A 16,062-nucleotide genomic window follows, 5' to 3' on the forward strand; every position below is an offset into this window, starting at 1 on the left:
CGTAGCCGTTGTCTGTCTTAAGGATGTCAGGAGGTGTGTACCCATTTCATATCGAATGGGCAACTGAAAATGAGTGAGGAATGCCATAGCCAACGAATTAAAATCCTGAAAGGATCCGCGAGTGAGCTCAATATACCACTTAGCTGCAGAGCTAGTGAGAGTCCTTTGAAAAAGGCGAAGCCGAATCGAATCATCAAGCCACGAATTAGATGAACACCATAAGTGATAGGTCATGACATGAGCTTGAGGATCTTCATTAGCTTTACCATCGAATTTTGGACAGTCACCAGGAATTTTCGTTGGAACCGGAGGCCAATATGGATTATGGAGAATAGGATCATTGGTCAGTTTGGACACATCCGGTAATTCTAAATTCGCTAAGAAAGGTAACTGAGGATTGAAGGACATTTGGGGCTGCTGGTAGGATGGAGCACCAGGGTTCCAACCAACTGGCGGTTGCCCCCATGGGCTTGGTCCGGACGGATTTGGCCCCATAGGGTTTTGTCCGTAGGGATTTAGGTTCTGCCCCCCAGCGTTCCATGGATTACCAAACTGTCCTGCAGGAGCACCATACGGTTGCGGATAATTCTGATAAGGATTCGCCTGCAGTTGTTGATAATTTTGATATGGGGCAAACGAAGGTTGCCCTTGAGGTTGCTGGTAACCATACGGTGGCTGGACTCCAAACTGAGTTTGAGAAACAGGCTGAGTTTGATAGACTGGTTGGGATTGAATTCCAACTTGCATTTGAAGACCGGATGGGGCCTGGGGTCCAGCCTGGGGCAAAAAACCGGGTTGAGCAGCGCCAGAAGGATGTCCTGTAGGTTGGGCTATCTGGCCGGAAGGATGATGAGGTTGGCCCACCTGCCCAGAAGGTTGTACTTGCTGGGGGTGGAGTTGTTGTTGCACAACTGAGGGTTGTCCTAACGGACCAGATGGCCGAGTGGGCTGGGCAGTTGGTTGGCCTGATTGGATTTGAGGCTGGCCGACTTGCCCAGAAGGTTGACTATACTGGACGATGGGCTGACCATGTGGTTGAGCAGCTTGTCCAGATATTAGACCATACTGGACATTAGGTTGGTTTGGGTGAACATATGATTGACCAATTTGTCCAGTAGGATAACCTTGCTAGATACCAGGTTGGGCTTGTGGAACAGAAGATTGGCCTGAGTTACCAGAAGGTTGAGCATAAGAGGTGAAAGACGGACCACCAGAGGCAAAAGGTTGTCCCTAGAAGGGTTGTCCTTGTTGGTCTTGATGAGGTGGTCTTTGAGATTACGCAGACGATACTTGGCCACCATGATAAGAGGTGGGGCCCCAATCAATTGAGAGTGGAACTGAAATCTCAACAGTCGGTTGAGACGACAAAGGCCTACCAAGATGTGGTAAATATTGATCGTATGGCCCCTCTGCTGGGACGTTTGACGTAGGAACAAAGACTCCGAATAAAGAGGCCGAAGGACGACTGAAAATAGGAGTCAAAGAAGTTGCACATACCGTTGGAACGGTTGGGATTGAGGTAACAGACGTACTACGACTTTGTGGAGTAAAAGGCTCCGTGGTGAGAAAAGCGAGTTGTGACCATATAGAACTCGTGAAGGGAGTTCCAGAGGACATAACATCCTTTAATGCTTTATAGCCGGGAGGTAGTCTACCAGTAGTAGGGGTACTACTAATAAGTATAGGTTCCGTTGCGGTGGGAATTTCACCGCTCGTCGCAACGGATTCTTCAGTCGAAGTAGGGGATACGTCCTCCTTGTCGGAAGAAAATAGTGGGGCTGAAACACGAGGGGAAATGTATTCCCAAAAAGGGATACCGTCCTCAGAAGGTTCCCAAACAAGGTTCCAGTGAAACTCGTAAGTCTCGTCGCCTGGAGCACGAGAATTAATCGGTTGTATACTCGGAATAACAGGAAGAGTTTCACTCACAACCGGTATCTCGACAAAGGAAGAAGACGAAATTGGTAATTCCGCCAGGATGAAAACTTCACAAAATCCTAGGGAATCTAACGAGACAGGACCCTACTCAAACTAACGCAAACAAGATCTAACCGGGTAAATTTGAATCGTGGCCAAATAAATTTTAAGACAAAAGAACTGAACTTGACCTTTTCATATTTTAAGAGTCGAGAAAAGGACAAAAAGATGACTCTAGTCTCCTTCGAATATTTAGTGAGCCCGAAGTGACAAATGCTCAGGTGAACCTTTTCTTTTAGGGAGTCCGAAAAGGGTCAAAAGTGACTACTCTGGAGAACTAGGCAAAAGGTTTACCAAACAATCCGTAAAACTGCTTATACACCTTGGCAATCAGATGAAAACCAAGGACTTCCCATACGGCAGTCAATCTTCCCGAATGCTGTGTTCAGTGCATTACGGCTTGTAAGGTGGCAGACACGGCTTCCTGTGGATAAAGGATGATAACCTAGTGGGGTCTCCACATATACTCGACGGTACGTGGGAGCACAAATCCGTGCTAGACCACTATCGAGTCACAAAAGGAGGAATCACCCAACCATAATGTGAAACAATAGTGACTAGGTTTAACGACGCCGGAACACGTCTCTAGCCTAGACCTCTAGAATGTATGCGTTAAGTTCCAATGCATTTTTAGATTCATTCAGTTCATTTTACAGTTGATCTTTGATTAGGTTTCAGTTTTCAGGTCCTACCGTATGTGATCTCTCACAATTTCCTAAATGCAAGCTATATGCCAAAATATATCATTCCATTCAATGAATGCTAACTACAGAAGAGTTGAGATCTTTCAAACAAACAAAATGATCATCAAACAATCAACAAAGATTCTAATGCAGCTAATAGCAATAAATGAAACTTTTTTTTTTTTTTTAAGTGACTAATTGCTAATAACAGTGAAGAATGCTAACTAATGCAATGCAAAAAGATCGTTTGTTTTTTTTTTTTAATGGCATAATGCACTTAAACAAATTTTGAGAGATGATAACAAAGAGTAAACAGACAAATTTCACTCAATGAAAATAGAACCAAGTCTGAAACACCAAGACAATTTGTCAAGCCAAGGAGAATCACAAAGACAGCAATAAGCTATGTGATCTAAGCCCAAACGAAGCCAAGTGAAATCCAAACGATCAAGAGGTGGATTGCTCGAAGCACACAATAAAAAGTTCTGACAACCACTAGACAAGTGCAAAAATAGCCAAGAAGTCGACTGGACAATCAAAGAACCAAAAACTCCCACGGAAGGCTCGATGTACAAAGCCACTAGATGCTCTAGGGCTGGGATATGAGATAGATGGAAAAAGGAAAACACCCGAAGGATGAAGGTCAAAAACCAGTCAAACAGAGTTCTGACACACTCCAGTTGCTGAAAAAGATGTGAAAAGACAGAAAACTGAGTTTAGAAGGCTTCCAAACAAACAAACTGGCAAAGTTCAGAGGACTGACGCGACTGTCAGTCTGTAACTCGCGCTATTAAAGGATTAGCGCGAGTTGCTTTTGTGCAACCTGCGCCCACTAGCGCGATTGTCAGGTAGAAAAACGCGCTAATAAGGTTTGCTGGCTTAAAAATAAATCAAGCAGTCCAGGGTCTGATCGACAGTATCCAGACAGATCAAGCAGCAAGAAACAACTTAAAAATCTAACCCAGAAAGCTTATTTAAGCAAGCAAACAAGAGAAAACCAAAGTGCAAGACAAACTCCAAGCTGTTCAGTTCGTAAACCAAACCGGAGATTGACTGAAGTGGCATTGATCTACTTCGCTAATGCAGAGCAATAGCGTTTCGAAGGCTACCTAGCCGTACTTCAGGCTCCGTCCAAAGTTTACGAATCAAACAACAAATAGCTTCCCCAGTGGAGTCGCCAAATTGTTGGAGAGGTAAATCCCCTCTACGGACAGAGGCGATCCCACTAGCCCAAAATGGGTCTAGCAACAATCAATCAACGCTACCATGCAAGTTCCTAGTTGCAAATTGAAAGTAGATTATGAGAACCAACCTGAAGTCCAACGCTAGTGTCGTGGAAGAGTTGATACTCCCATTCCCTTGCTCCAGCAGGTCACGATCCTCACGATCTCCGCGAATGGATACCTGCACATGCAAAGAACGAAGCGAATACAAGCATAAAATCCACTAAATACAACCATATATCAGTCAGAAAAGATATAGATCAAACATTATCATAATGAACAATAAGATCGGAACCATAATGATAGTCATTTATTAATGAGTAATCAACAGAGAAAAGTACAACCAAGGTTCTGACGTTGAATCCCTCCTCTGGCTGGGCGAACAGCTACATATGTCTTGCAATAAACCTTTCTCTCTCTTTGATTATGAATGCACAGCTCAGACTTCTGACAGTATAATCTCCCTATGCTCCAAGACTCTTACTATCACTCAAAAACTAGCACTATCACTAGCTTGTCAAATGCATGAGGACAGGCTTTTATAGATGGAGGAGGGGAAGAAGATACAATGAATCAAGACACCCATTATGGATTGGTATTATCCCCAAAAAGCCATTGTGGATAGATGTAAGGGATAGATGATGAATCTCGACATCCAAGAGATTAGCATTATCCTCAAAAACTTCATGATTTGAAGGGAAAAAACATCCGGGCGCGCGTTTGTTAAAAATATTTTCCAAACTCGGTTGGCGCGGGTGTAACTCTAAGACAGAGCGCCAACTAGCGCGCCTTCTTTTGAGGATTTCCTTCATTGGCGCGGGTAGTACATTGTGGACCCGCGCTAATGGAAAAAGGGCACTTTTCAGGGATATTTTGCAGGAGATGTCTTCAAGGCACATGAAGTCCATACTTAGGGGAACATAATGCAAGTGTTTTTAAGTTATGTCACTGCTCACAAGTCCCGGAATGAGTCCTCCAAAGTGCGGGAAAGGGGTAACAGGGACGGTGACCAATGGTGACAAATTACTGTGTAACACTAGTATTATAGGGACCTATGAAAGATGATCTGTTTAAAATTTATTCTAGGATTGTTCACAAACCCTAACTTCCATAGGGTATAACTTCTATAATATAATGAACCAAATTTTGAAAATGGAACTAGAAGTTCCTAGAGATTTCTTATTATTATAGCCCAAGTTTCATTATTTGAAACATCACAAATATATATATATATATATATATATATATATATATATATATATATATATATATTATTGCAAAAATACCACCATAGGGTATAACTTCTACAATATAATGAACCAAATTTTGAAAATGGAACTAGAAGTTCCTAGAGATTTCTTATTATTATAGCCCAAGTTTCATTATTTGAAACATCACCAAAATATATATATATATATATATATATATATATATATATATATATATATATATATTATTGCAAAAATACCAAACTAACATGTTGGGAACTGATTTCACGAGCATACAGGAACGTGGAATTCCTTAGAGCATATATCCAAAATTATAGCGAACCAATATCTGAGATTAAACTAGATGTTGTCTTAAATGTGATCTAGGTTCCATGATTTGGAGCCTCACCAAAAAATAAAGTTTTTTGCGGAAATGTTGAACTAACCTATTTGAGACATATTTATGGAGATGGAGCATTCAAAAACCTTAACTTCCTTGGAACATATCTCTGAAAATATAGCAAACCAAGATTATGAAATTTTAAATGAGTTCATATTAAATTCCTTCTAATTCAAAATCTCATGAAAATTTTGTTGTGGTGTTATGATCCTTACACCTTGAAAATGATAAGAAACCAACAATTACAGTTATCTTCAAGGGGGAAACCTCCTTTTACAATGAACACAATATACAATACTATATTTGATGATCCTAATAATTGGTCTCCTTAGTGTATATACAAGAGACAAAGGGCATAATAAAATGAGATCATGAGGGGTTTTATCCTACATAACAATATAACAATAGAAATATAATCACTCAATATCCAGGGCTTAATAAGGGGTTTTTTAGTTAACATGGGGCTTAACATGTGGTTTATAGAAAATATACCTAATATTCTCAACTATTGAATCCCTAAAATGACATCTATACCTCTAATGGGAATGACATACACTGGGATTTCCAAATTATATTCTCCTATGTTGAACTTAATGTTATTGCATTTTACCATATAATCAATACTGCCTCCATTAGCAACAAAAGACTTGAAAGTTTGTCATTAGGTATACAAAAAAATGAGATGCTTTGTTAAAAAATTATCAATGAAGTTATTGGTATTATCCGAGCCAACAAGCACTATTGCCTTTTGCTTAACCTACAATCTTTAGGATTTGAGGTGCTAACAAAACTACCAAAACATGAATAGGTATTTTGCACTTGTTTGAATTAATGATGTGCACAAGTTCGACCTTTATTTCCTACTCTTTTGAGTTCAGAAGTTCTTCCTCATTTCCTCGTGTAAATGCCTGCATTTCATCTTCATTGTTGTTTTCCAAAATGAAAAACTATGTTTCTTAACATTTATGTCCCTTACCATTTATTTTTTACAACCAAAGTATAGTCATTGTGCTTTTCTTTCCTCTATTTCCTTGTGTGGTATTCGAGTAGGTTGACCCAGGTGGATATTGGTGGCCACCGCCTATTCCACCTAGACCTCCTATCGATTTCATATGTTTCCTTGTTTATTGCAGCATTTACTATTTTTAGCAGTTTTTCAAGTACTGAACTTTCGGAGCAGTTGTTCTAGGTGGCTCCGTACACACTCATAGGTCAAAGAGGGCTAAATATTCAAAGTGGTTAGATTTCTCTCGAACTAGGACCATATCAAAGTGTTCGTCGCCCTGATTCCAACTATATGAACAACACTCCAATCCGAGTTCATATGAAGAAGATAAAGCTGGTCAAAGTTATGGTCAAAGTGGGCAAGTGGGCCAGGTTTACCGATCCTACAAATTGACCGTGACCCAACGCACGAAATCTGGACACCAAGCGGGTGAAATTGTTGCCTACTTAATTTGTTGAATGTCCCTTATTTTCGGCAAATTCAAAAAAGGTCAATGTTGGTTCATATATATATATATGAAAGCGGGGGCGGGTCGGACCCGCCACCCCACCTAACGCAAGATTATGTGTCAAAATGAGGTGGCAGGTGGCCAAACCCCACCACCCGCAGACCATACAACATGTATTATATATATAAACAATTATGTTGGGTGGGTTGCCCACAAGCGAACCTGACCCCTCCTCCTTATGCCACATGACAATATCACTGGAGGCGGCAGGGCTTGAACCCACCCGACCAACCTGGTCAGCCTACCTCCCGGGGGCCTCCACCAACCATCATCCAAAAATGAATGTCGACCTCCCTGCTTCCAAAGCTACGCCCTAACCAACACACCAAGGGTGGCGACTTTGTAAAGTTTGTCGCCCCTTCACCATTTAAACTCGGCTCATTGCCATTCGACGGGAAGGAGCACCGACAGAGTGCAGAGAGAGAGAGAGTAGGGCAGTTCCGACCAATGGAACCCTAATATGAATGGAAATGTGACCAGGGCGGAACCTTTCCCAGTTAAAAGAGTGGAACCCTGACGCAAGAGAATCTCAAGATGCCGAAAAGATTCCTTGGGAGGTAAATTTTTATAATGACATAATTTGACGTGTTTATAGTCATTTTTGCACGTTTTCTCCCCATGATTCCAACTGTGCAGTTATAATATGCATCTGAGCAATAGAGATGTCGGTGCCCGGTAGCACAAAATCTTTGAAGAATATTGTGGAATCTTAAAGATTCCCTTGGAGGCAGATTTTTGCCACTGTCTGAATGTAACCGACTTTATACTCATTCTTCATAGAATTTCGCAGGGAGTGTAATGGTGTGCTCAAAATCTTCATCCGAGCAGCATATTTTCCGAGCATCTTCAAGAAAGAATCTTTGAGGGAATCTTCAAGATTCCAGAGGGTCCAAAAATTCACGGTGTCAGAATTGGACAAGTTTACAGTCGATTTTACACCACTCGTCTCCATAAATTTAGTGGTGCGGTCCATTTTAATAACCGAGCTTTTCAATTTTCATTCATCTTCGAAAGTGGAGGTATATGATGCAGTTATGTCATGTTTTGCTTCTTGCTTTGCTGAGATGATGTATCTATTGTTGAGATCCCTGATTACCATTATGTTGAGGGATGCTTGTTTGCCACATTATGTAAGATTGTATTAGCTTGTCATGTTGGAGGAGGACCCATTTGAGTGAGAGTTCCTGTAGCAAGAACATCTTGTGGAGAGACAAGCCCCCTAGGTTGAGGGTATTTGTCCTTGTAATGACAAAGAACATACTATGTACATCATCATCATCTTGCAGGATTAATGAAGCAGGCTCCACACTCTTGACACCAGGCCCGGAGATGTAACCCACATTGGGTGAACTCCGTTATCAATGTGTTATGTGTTCATGACTTGATGGTTGTTGTTATGATTTCTTTCTTTCTTGCCTGCACATGTGGTTGTTTTATTTTCTTTCACATGCAATTCTGATAACATCACAGAAGTAAAATATCTTGGTTAATTCTGGTAGCTGATAAGATCCAGATCAAGTTTGGTATCATAACCGTCTTCTTGTTGATGTGAATTGCGAGTGTGAACAATTAAACGTGCAGCAAAAAAGAAAATGGAGGATGACGGAGACATGTACGAGGACCTCCTCGGGATGTCAAAAATGGTGAACATAATGTATGAAGCTTATGAGAAGAAAATGGCAAGAGAGGAACAGGAGAAAGAAAGAGCAGAGAATGATGCTCCATCTACCCCCTTGGGTGTACATTCATCTTCTTCATCATCTTCTTGTCATTTAGATGAGGAGATTAGTCAAAGTCTTCAAGCAAAGAATGTCGAATTGAGGAGACTCCTACGAGAGTAGAAAAACGAGAAATAGAGACTGCAGCTTCAGCTACGAGCCATGGAAGAGGCCTTGCAGGAGTTGAAGCGCAACGAAGACTTAAGGAATCCATCATCCTCTGTTTTATAATCGACAACTAAGGTAAACAATGTTGATCATTCTTCAGTTTCATCTTCACGTGATTTTATTTCTGTTGGAAATGTGGAGGTAGCCATTTCAGGGACTGGCATCCTTACAAAGATGGGTTTTAAAGGAGGAGGACTTAGTGTTAATGGCCAAGGCATGACTCAGGCATTGGAGGTTGTGCAAAGACCTCCATTTGTAGGTTTGGGGTACATCGAAGGAGAGAGCTCAAAGGTGTCTGAAGCTTCTAAGACATTGTCGAAACCATTGAGGAAATAGATGATGGGAACACATCACCATCATCCCATGCCAGTGCACATTACAGAGAAAGAGCTGAGGCAAGCTCTCATCGCCATAATTGCACTGGAGACAGCCAGGAAATGTATAACAAGTCTCAGTATTATAAAGTTCATTTTGATTGTAATCCTGTTGTTAATGATGAACATAAATCATGGCATCGAAAAACATGTATTTTTTGTGGTTTACATAACCATGTGTCTGATAAGTGTTGGAAGAGAATCGCAACAAGAAAGAGGATGAGAAGTGAAAATCCTTCTCCACATTACAGAAGGAAGTAGGTAAAGCATGTTTGGAGGAAGAAGACTTTTTGCAGTCATTGCAATAGAGGTGGTCATCAAAGAGCCACATGTTGGAGGCTCCATCCAGAGCAACGTATTAAGGACAAAGCACCCGTGCAGAAACCAATCGGTGAAAGTGTTCAACAAGCAAATCCGCCACATTCCTAGTGGTTTACTTTATTGACTAAGAGATGGTTTTACTATACACAATAGCTTGTCATGGCCCAATTTTGTAAATAATGTGTTGCGACTTAAAATGTAAAAGTGATGATGTGTTTTCTGTCACTTGTTTAAGCAACAATGATGTTTTGGCCTTGTATTGATAGTTGGGGTATTGTTTCCATTTTGATCTAAACTTGACCACAGAGTATGTGTTATAAACTCGTGGCAAGTATGGGATGCTTGGGTCATAACTGGTCATGTAATTTGCAAAATATTCTACTACAGGTTTCAGAGGATGTAGATGTCAGCTCATCGATTATGACTCTGAAGAACAAAGGTGAAGGAGAAGGTAGGGTGACCTGTCAGGAAACTCGTGGTGCAGACAATGTACACGAAAGTTGCAAATTATTTTCATGTTATTGGAGGACCAAAAGATCCTCTGTGGAGAGAAATGATCCAGGTGGCTCCATATGCACTCAAAGGTAAAAGAAGGCTCAAAATTCACATGGTCAAATTACTCTCGAACTAGGACCAAATTGAAGTGCTCGTCGCCCTGTTTCCAACAGTGCGAACGACACTCCAATCTGAGTTTGTATGAAGAAGATAACGTTAGTCAAAGTTGTGGTCAAAGTGGGCAAGTGGGACAGGTTTAATGATCCTACAAATTAACTGAGACCCGATGCATAGAATCTGACCACTGAGTGAGCAAAATTGTTGCCTACTTAACCGGACCCGCCACCCTACAGGATGCAAGATTATGTGTTAAAATGGGGCGGCAGGTGGCCAAACCCCGCCACCCACAATTATGCTGGGTGGGCCGCCAACCAACGAACCTGACCCCTCCTCCATACGCCACATGGAAATACCACCAGAGGCAGCAGGGCTTGAACCTGGCCAGCCTGCCTCCCAAGCACCTCCACCAACCATCATCCAAAAATGAATGTCAATCTCCCCGCCTCCAAAGCTCCACCCTAACCAATGCACCAAGGGTGGTGGCTTTGTAAAGTTCGTCGTCCCTTCACCATTGAAACTCGGCTCATTGCCATTCGATGGGAAGGAGCTCATGCGAAGCATAGAGAGAGAGAGAGAGCAACAAAGTTCTGACTAGCGAAACCCTGAGCTGAATGGAACTGTGACTAGGGTGGAACCCTGAGTTGAATGGAACCGTGACTAGGGTGGAACCCTAAGCTGAATGGAACCGTGACCAGGGTGGAACCTTGAGCTGAATGGAACTATGACTAGGGCGGAACCTTTCCCAATCAGAGGAGCGGAACCCTGACAAAGTAGAATCTCAAGACACCGAAAAGATTCCTTGGGAGGTAAATTTTTATAGTGACAAAATTTGACGTGTTTATAGTCATTTTTGCATGTTTTCGCACAAGGATTCCAGCCCGTACATTTAGAATCTGCATCTGAGCAATGGAGATGCTGGTGCCCAGTAGCACAAAATCTTTGAAGAATATTGTGGAATCTTAAAGATTCCCTTGGACACTGATTTTTTCCAATGTCAGAATGTAGTCGACTTTATACTCATTCTTCACATAATTTCACAGGAAGTGTAGTCATGTGCTCAGAATCTTCATCCAAGCAGCGAATTTTTCGATCATCTTCAGAAAATAATCTTTGAGGGAATCTTCAAGATTCCCTAGGGCCTAAAAATTGGTTGTGTCAGAATTGGACAAGTTTATAGATGATTTTACACCACTTGTCGCCATAAATTCAGTGATGCAATCCATTTTAGCAGCCGAGCTTTTCATGTTTCGACCATCTTAGAAAGTAGATATATATGATGCAGTTATGTCATGTTTTGGTGAGATGATCTATCTATTGTTGAGATCCCTGGTTACCATTATGTTGAGGGATGTTTGTTTGCCATATTATGTGAGATTGTATTAGCTTGTCATGTTGGAGGACCCATTTGAGTGAGAGTTCCTGTAGGGAGAATGTCTCATGGAGAGACACACCACTCAGGTTGAGGTTATTTGTCCTTGTAATGACAAAGAACATACTATGTTCATCATCATCTTGCAACGTTAATGAAGCAACCTCCACACTCTTGAAACTGGGCCCGAAGACGTAACCCATACTGGATGAACTTCGTTATCAATGTGTTATGTGTTCATGATTTGATGGTTGTTGTTATGATTTCTTTCCTTTCCTGCATGCACATGTGGTTGTTTTATGTTATTTCACATGAAATTATGATAACATCACAGAAGTAAAATATCTTGGTTAATTCTGGTAGCTAACAAGATCTAGATCAACAATTTTGACCCACTAAATGACATATTTTTTAGGTCTGTAGCAGTCCCATAGCAGGGGCTTGCCACAAATCCTGTAGTACTCGGAGAGATATTTCCAACAAGATATTGTATGCACCAAACAAAGATAATATGACCAAGTTACAACCCCGAGAAGTTGGATGCCCAACTAACCCCAATGGGGCCCACAAACTCTTGGTGTTCCATCTCTTGGGGTTAGGGTTTCAATTGTTTAGGGTTTTCCTTTGTTGTTCAATAATAAATAGGCCCTTGAGTCTCATTGTAACATAGTTCATAGGCATGCACCTACCACATCTCTTCTCAGAGATAAGCTACCATCGCTCGAGCTAGTTCTATTTTCATTTTGTTTGTAAGCATATTTCAATATTTGATATTAATGAAATGAAGTGTTATTTTTGTTGCATCTCTGTATTTATGGTTATATTTGTAATTTTTTGCGTTCATGTTTAAGGTTGGATCAATGTTGGATAAGTGGTATTAGAGCGATCTGCTCTTTCTTTGTTTTTCTTTGCATGTCCCCAACGAGGTCGGGATATAAGGAGTTAGGGCTCGAAATGGTCGAACCTTTGCAAGACCAGCCTCACAAATCTCGACGACCTCCCATGGCAGAGGAGAAGAAAGACAAGGGGCGGGAGATCCTTTCAATCTTGTTCGAAGAAGCCCTCCAGCAATAAAGGAACGCAATGATGGACAACTTTGCCTAGATCCTTCAGTGACTACCCAAAGGTGACACATATTCTTCTAGTAGCTACTCTGGAAGCGCCACACCCTTTAAAGTACAAGTAAACTTTGACATCCCCATATTTGAAGGTTAGATAGATGCGGGCGTCGTAGATAAATGGTTAAATCTACTAGAAGGGTTTTTTTTGTTCGTGATTTTTCTAGACAGGAAAAGATTACTTTTTCACTTCTCAAAGTCGCCCCCCACATCAAGAATTGGTGGGAAACCTACTGTGAGAAGAAGGAAGAAAGTACACCCTCACTATTTTCTGTCGCATCCACTTGGAATTCATTCTGGGATGCCATCAAGGAGAAGTACTACTCTGTATAGAGCTATGAGTATAAATACATAAAGTGGACCATGCTACGGTAGGGAAGGGACCAAGACATACCAAAGTTTACCAATGTTTTTCATACCCTTCACATGAAACTGGGTATCAAGGATTCTGTGACATTTGGTACTCAAGTACCGCGACTGCCTACACATGTACATCTAAGATGAGATGGAGTTCCTATACATCTCCTTGCTTGGCACAACATACTGATACGTTGTCAAGATTGAGTAGAAGTTTAAACAGAAGAAGCGATACTTTGGATCTGCAAATCTGAAGCAAGGGAAAGGCACCCCAAAACCGCGAAGCAAAGGACAAAGCCAAGGCGGGGCGACCTAGGAAAACCCGCTGAAGACTCAAGAAAAGAACAACACCACGAAGCCAAAGAAGCACACGAGAAAATGGTGTGAGTTCCATAAGAGCTCCACTCCCAACACGAGCGAGTGTCGAGCCAAGCTGTCATTGTTGGTCGAGCTGAAGGCTTCTGAATTAGAAGCATGTTCTGAATTTGAGTCGGAACTCGACAAGGGGAATGACAAAGGGAAGCAGATCATTGATGCAGATCCCAGTGCCACTGTGGCCACCATTAATATCCAAAAGAATGTGCCTGAAGATCCAGAGGAGGGGGAACGCCTCTTCCACCCATAGATGTGGGTGAAGGGTCCTCCGCTACAGTTCATTATCGACAATGGGAGCCAAAAGAACCTCGTTTCAATAGAGGTCATGAAATGGTTGGGCCTACTAACTACAACACATCGCAACTATACACCATCGGGTGGATTCACCAAGGAAGAGATCTCCATGTCAGCCAATGGTGTTGCCTTCCCTACAACATCAAGCCCTTCATGGATGAGGTACTGTGTGATGTTGCCCTCTTAAAGTCTATGACGTATTATTAGGACAACCATACTTGTGGAAGCAACATGTTGTATATGAGTTTAGACCTCGCTCTGTAATTATTACTTTGGGCAATAAGTTGTACAGGATACTGGAGGTAGCCCCACCTACCTCCATCTCTTTGATCGCTACAAAGCAATGAAGTAAGATCATTTCATAGACCAAGAAATTTGTTTTCCTCGTGATTTAGGAAGGGCACATCAAGCCAAGCTCATCACCCTATGGGAGCCTAATTGTATTGGTGGAAAAGAAAGATGGGACATGGAGACTCTGTATTGACTATCGGGCACTGAACAAGATCACTAGGTGGAATAGGTACCTGATCCCACACATTGATAACCTCCCAGACTAGCTCAAAGGGGCAAAATATTTCAACAAGATTGATTTGAAGCTAGGTTATCACCAAGTGCCTATTGAACCCTCTTATGTGTGGAAAACTTCCTTCAAATCCAAGGAAGGCATTTTTGAATGGTTGGTCATGCCTTTTGGGTTGATGAATGCCCCCGCAACCTTCATGAGATTGATGGAAGACATCTTGCGACCCTTCACCAATGCATTCGTGGTGGTGTATTTAGATGACATCTTGATCTTCAACCAAAGTTCAGAAGATCGCCTCCACCATATTCGACAGGTCCTCCAAACCTTGTGACAAAACAAGTTGTGTGCCAATTTGGAGAAATGCACTTTTGGCATGACCTAGGTTCAGTATTTGGGGTACATCATTGATGAGAAGGGTGTGCATGTGGACCCAACCAAGATAAAAGTCATTCGAGATTGGCCAACCCCAACCACTCTAACAGAGCTCTGCAACTTTTTGGGTCTTTCCAATTTCTACCGCAGGTTCGTGTTGGGGTTCTCTCGTATCACTTGGCCTTTAAGTCAAGTCATCAAGGGCGAAGAAAAAGCAAAGTTTTTTTGGTCTAAAACCCAATATAAGGCATTTGTCGAGTTGAAGCATCACCTTTGCTCTGCATTAGTGCTCACGTTACAATACCTACAACAACCATTTGAGATTGAGACAGATGCCTCTTAATATGTTATTGGTGCAGTTCTTACTCAGCAGTGGCTTACCACAATGAGACACTTTTAGACACAATCCAAAAGTATCCCACCTATGATAAAGAAATGCATTCCATTATGCAGACCTGTCATCAATGGAAGCATTACATTAGGGGGAAGGAAACGGTCATCCACACAGACCACCGACCCTTGTAGTTCATATAGAGGTAAGGAAAGTTGCAGAACGATCGCCATCAGAAATGGTCCACACACCTGCAATAGTTCCATTTGAACATTAAGTACAAGAAGGGCAGCACCAATAATGATGTGACTACCTCAACTGACCACTAATCATGTTGTTGATCACTATGCTCGACTCTTGTGGGCACGAGACTTTGGAGTGGACGCATCTTTATAAGAGAAATCCAGAATTCAATAACACATACCAGACACTCCTAGAAGGTAAGCAAGTTCCAAATATTCACCTCCATGATGTATTATTATGCCACCTGGGACACATCTATGTTCCTGCAAATGAGCATGCCAAGATGATTTGGGAGGCACACTACAGTCAGGTCGCTGGACATTTCGAAGAAGAGAAAACAATGGCAGTACTGTAGAAGTATTTTTATTGGCCGAACCTTAGTCAGGATGTTGGGAAGTGCATTCGATCCTGCACTGCCTGCACCATGCCAAACCAACCATTAAGAAGCAAGGCCTATATATTCCTCTGCCTACTCCTAGTCGACCTTGGGAGTCCATTGCCATGGATTACATGTCGGGCCTTCCTTCTACTAAGCATGGCAACGACTGTGTTTTCATGGTTGCCAACAAATTCTCTAAGATGGCCATTATGGCAGTTTGTAAGAAGAGTATCACAATAGAGGCCATTGCTAAGCTCTTATTTGAGCGAGTGTGGGTACACTTTGGGATCCCACATTCCATTGTCTCAGATCAGGACAGAAGATTCCTAAGTGCATTTTGGTCAAGTATCTAGTCAATGTTGGGTACCAAACTTACTAAATCCATGGCTTTCAACTCCAAACTGATGGACAAATATAGTTCGTCAATGAGATGATCATACACATTTTGCACATGTACAACTCGAAGCATCCACACACATGGGATGAAAGCCTTCCTTATG

This window comes from Pinus tabuliformis, chromosome 7 (genome assembly GCF_031772625.1).
Source record: "Pinus tabuliformis cultivar Carrire ecotype Pingquan chromosome 7, CPIR1, whole genome shotgun sequence".
Classification (NCBI taxonomy): Eukaryota; Viridiplantae; Streptophyta; class Pinopsida; order Pinales; family Pinaceae; genus Pinus; species Pinus tabuliformis.